This window comes from Coloeus monedula, assembly GCF_965178545.1.
Source record: "Coloeus monedula genome assembly, chromosome: Z".
NCBI classification, from domain to species: domain Eukaryota; kingdom Metazoa; phylum Chordata; class Aves; order Passeriformes; family Corvidae; genus Coloeus; species Coloeus monedula.
This window is the reverse complement of record NC_138822.1, coordinates 31,366,359-31,371,525: the sequence shown is the minus strand read 5'-3', so window position 1 is coordinate 31,371,525 and position 5,167 is coordinate 31,366,359.

Genomic DNA, 5,167 nt, shown 5'->3' with positions numbered 1-5,167 from the left:
AGACTGGATTCAGGTGCCTGTCTTTTTGGAACCATTACATGTCTGTATAGCAGGAACGTGATGTCCGAGATAGAAGAAAAGGTACAAATGAAGGGGTTTTTTTCCTTTTCTTTTCTTTGGAGAATAATACTTCCGCCCCCCCCCCCCCCCGCCCCGGTTTCCAAGAATCAGAATTTGCTAGCACTTTGATGTATCTCCCTAGAACAGAAATCATGAGCGAGGGTGGAAGCTATCAAGCTTTCATTGTTGTTACTGAAAATTACTTCAGTAAGAGTTGATGGACCAGATCCAAAGGACTCATTGTGGTGCACAATGACTTCACTTACTTAAAAAAAAGTTAATAAAATTGTTTTTTGAGAGAAGGATTCCTTTAGGATACTCAGACAAATGTTGTTTGATCTTTGGCCTTTCCAAAGAGAATGAAAACTTCTTTAAAATTTGAAATTGTTACCAGTCAGTAGCACTAAATTTACTCTAAATAAAAGCTTTCATGGTGCAATAATAATCAATTATGTGCAAATACAAGATAATGAAGCTTATTGTTTAGCTATCTTTCTCTTTAAAATTATTTTGTGTTTCTGAATAAAGTATATTCTGTGAGTGGATATGTGGAAAGAGGAAGTTAAATGCAAATATTTTAAATACTCTAGATTTTTTTCTGTTCACACCAAATTGTTTAAAGACACTTTATTATAATTAAATATTTATCAGACAAATAATTTATTATGACAGCATATTTCTTAGATGTTATACAAACAGTGCCAAATCTTGTATGAAATATAAATTGCTTTTTAACTGCTAAGTCTTTTAAAGAAGTGGCTACTGTAGAAGCATCTATTTTGTTGTTTAACTGTATTGGGATGTGCTTGGTTTTTAAACAAACAAGTCTATACGTGATATGTCTTAGATGCCCAAGCTCAGTTCAGAATGTTCTTTCTTGTTTCCAGAACTGCTGGAGTAATTACACCATCTCTACCTGCTCATCTGTTTGTTTGTCAGATGCCACTGTACCCACAGCTCAGTTATTTGAATTCATGTCAGTGCTCCCTTATCTGCTTTGAACCAAATCAGCTGGACTAGTTCAGATTGTAAATTGATTCAGTTGACTTTTTCTAAACCGGGTCAGTGAGCACTCAGCATGAGCTGTTCTGTTGACAGAGATGAGAGTTGGTAACTTTTGGTAGGAAAGACATAAAAGCAACTGAGAGAATATAAGGCCACCAATGCTGTTTAGAAAGTGAACACCTATCCCTTTATTATTTTGTACTTTTGATTCAATAAAGTGTAGAATCTAAGTATTGCCTTGTCATTGTGTGTATATATCTTTAAAATGTCTATTTTTACATAAGCATTACATAGCAAAAAGTAAGCTACTCGTAAGTGCTTGAAAAAATTAAGTTGGTTGGCTTAGCTTCAAAAGTTGCCTTGCCATCTGTTTGACCTAGTGTCATGAAAAGGTTGTGGATGTGTCAGTGTTAATGTGAAAATAAAACTCATAGTGTGGTTGTAAATTATTTATTGCAATTCCATAGTGGGTTGATGCTGGCTGGATGCCAGGCACCCACCAAAGCCGCTCTCTCACTCATGTCTGCAGCTGGACAGGGCAGACAAAATATAATGAAGGGTTCATGGGTTGAGATAAGGAGTGGGAGACATCACTCATCAAATACCATCATGGGCAAAACAGGCTCTGGTTAGAGATATTGATTGAATTTATCACTAACAAAATCAGAGCAGGATGAGAGGTAAAATAAGACCTCAAGAACATCTTTCTCCCATCCCTCTCTCCTTCCCACCTCTACCTCCTCCCCCTGCGGCGCAGGGAGACAGGGAATGAGGGTTACATTGTTTCTCCCACTGCTGAGGGAGAGTCTTTCCCCTGCTCCAACATGTGGGGTCCCTCCCATGGGAGACAGTTCCCCATGAACTTCTCCAATGTGAGTCCATCCCATGGGCAACAGCTCTCTGTGAACTGCTGCAGTGTGGGTCACTCTTCCATGGGGTGCAGTCCTTCAAGGACAGGCTGCTCCAGTGTGGGTCTCCCATGGTGTCTCAAGCCCTACCAGGAAACCTGCTCCAGCATGGGCTTCTCTCTCCATGGGTCTGTAGGTCCCTGCAAGGACCCTGCTCCAGTGTGGGCTTGCCAAGGGGTCACAGCCTCCTCTGAAACATCCCCCTGCTCCAGCGTGGGTCTCCTCCATGGGCTGCGGGGGCACAGCTGTGTCACCATGGTCTGCACCACAGGCTGCAGGGGAATCCCAGCTCCAGCGCCTGAAGCACCTCCTGTTCCTGCTTCTCCCCTGAACTTGGTGTGTACAGAGCTGTTCCTCTCACATATTCTCACTCCACTTTTCTCTGGCTGCAATTACATCTGTATAACCTTTATTTTCTTGTTTAATCTGTTATCAGAGAGACCTTACCACCATTTCTGATTGTGTCTGTCTTGGCCAGCAGTGGGTCCATCTAGAGCTGGCTAGAATTGGCTTTGGTGGACATGGAAGAAGCTTCTGGCAGCTTCTCACAGAAGTCACCCCTGTAGCTTCCCTGCTACCAAAGTTTGGCCATGCAAACCCAATACAAAATTGTATATGTTCACTGGTTTGCAAGGCTTTTTTTTTCCCCCTAGTCCTTATAGTTTCTTATACCATATTTATTACTGTTCTTATCTGAAAAAGGCCTTCCGTTTGTGATTAAGCATTGTTTTATCACAATTTCTGTGATACAGTTTTTCTTGTATCACAATTAATAAATTGTGTACAATTTATCTTGTTTCTTGTGGAAAAGACTGTATAAGCAGTGTTTTTGTTCTTCATTCTTCTCAGTGACTCTCTGTGTGTTGAATTGATCTTAAATTAAAATCTGTTCTTAATAGTATCTGAAAGTTTCTTTGTAGCCGACTTTAGCTACAATTAAGTCTTTAACTTAATTGTAAATGATTTCCCGTGTGTGAGCCATTCCACACTTACTATATCCATAGTTCTGAAGCATGTGTATGATCTAGGCTGGCAGCAGATGCGACTTCTTGTGTAGCATGTATCTCCTTATTTAAGATATACATATAAGTACTTTATCTTGAATTCCTCTTTTAGTTATGAGTAACAGAGGAAAAGGATAAGAATTCTGTGATGTTTATGTTCTTCCTTCTGCCAGTTCTGAAGAAAGGAATTTAGACTGTCTACACATTCAACATGCTTGCATCTTTCCTTACATTTTATTTTTATATTTGCCCTACTCATTTCTATATGTATTACTACTCTTAAGTATTAAAGAAAGTGCTCAGATTTCCTGTCAGAGCAAGAGCTCTGTGAAGGCAAGTAAGGAATATGTTACAGTACTTCCTTGCTCTGCGCTTTGTTTTGGGTTCTTCACCTCGATAAATTTCTGCACCAGTCTTTCTGCAGTCTATGGGGGCTGTTTGAAAGGGTCAAGATTGTAGGAAGTGGTTAGAATATGTGCTAAACTTACTACATATAAGGTTTGACCACAGGATACACTGTGAAATAGTATTGTGTGTTAGTAATTAGAACTGGAAGTCAGCAGTTGGTGTTTCATGACTCTGTATGTAAAATTACAATTTTACTGTAACTCGTGCTCTGTATGAGGCTGCAAATCTATTCCTCCTTTGGTGCCAGCTTTGTAGGCAAACCTAATCATTCCATAATTGTCTGTTGTCACTCGTTTTGAAAAGGAGCATTAACATCGGAAACAGTCTGTATTACCATACAGAAAAACAGCAATACAGACCTTTCTTCCTTTTAAGAAATTGCTGGAACATTTGATTCACAGGAAGCAAAAAAAAGTGAAACCTCCATGATTCAGTTATGGCTGAATCAGTTGCTTGTTCTTCTCCCTGGATTTACTTGTTTTTTCTTTCAGCTGAGTAATGTTCACCTACTGGAAGTACAGTCGATGAAATTGTCTTATCAGACTAAAGTGTATAAATTCTAAAGATTTTTATACATCACAGCCTGTCTATACCAAAAATGTTTAAAGGAGAAAAGAACTGTGAAATCTCTTCATCTATGGTAAGCAGAATCTGAGCAAATAATTTTTTATCTAAATTTGTTCAATTTACAAACTCTTGAGTCTTTCAGGTTAATTTAATTTTGGACAGGTATGGTGTTAGTCATCTTGGAAATTAAGATGGTTGTGTAATTTAATTTAAGAAAAAATTACAGTGAAGAAACTTAAATGTGTCCACAATTGTGCAAAGCTGAATACTGGTAATTCTGCTTTCTTGGAGCTACTTTTCCTATATTTATTTTGAAATAGCAATATCAAAGGCTGTTTTAAAAAATTTGAAATTTAGGGTAGCAACTTTAAAAAAAAAGTATGCCCTGTTGTGGAAGAAATTGTTGTCTGTGTGAAAGGAAATATCAATTCTGACCTAAGTAGATCAAAGTTATAGTGGACTTCAAGACAAACTGAGAAATAGGTAGATTAGTTGGATCTCGGTATGTCAGTTCACAAAACCTGAACCTTTGGGGATGTGTGCTTTGATTTTGATGGGACTTTGACAAAAGCAAATGAAAACATTTTCTACCTGAAATTAAAGGGTCTTGTGATTAGATCAATACTGCTACCACATGTGCATGGTTATGCACAAATTTATGGCACAAGGACCTCAATCTCTCACTTCCTAAGGCTGTGTGAGGCATGCAGGTGTGCAGGGATGGTCACCCTCTCCTGTCCAGTGAACACTGGTTGACAATGATGAGAATAACTCCCCAAAATGGTCTTCAACCTGCAGAAAGAGCTCCATGACCCAGTAATTAATAATACATCCACCTGGCTCCAGGCATCCCAGTGATACCTCTGTGTGTACTTGCAGCGTGGCTTTTCAAAAGTGCCCCTTGTTTGTCTGGTGCAACGGGACTGCCTTTTGCCTCATGTGTGCACTTGAGGGTGCCGATTGCTTCTGGCACACAGAGCGCTATAGCCACTAGGGAAGACCTGGGGGAGATTGGATGGGGCAAGGATGATCCCGTTCAGTGCCTAGCCACTGTCAAGAAATGGAGTGCAGTTAGTGCTTGGTTGCTCTTAGAACAAACTCCTGAAGCTGCTTCACAACTCTGCCCCTTCGCACGGTGGTGTCCGGGCACCGGTAGGGTGGTGTGCAGGTGTGCTGCCTCCAGGGGTGTGTTAGGCCCGGCTGCGTATGCTGGAG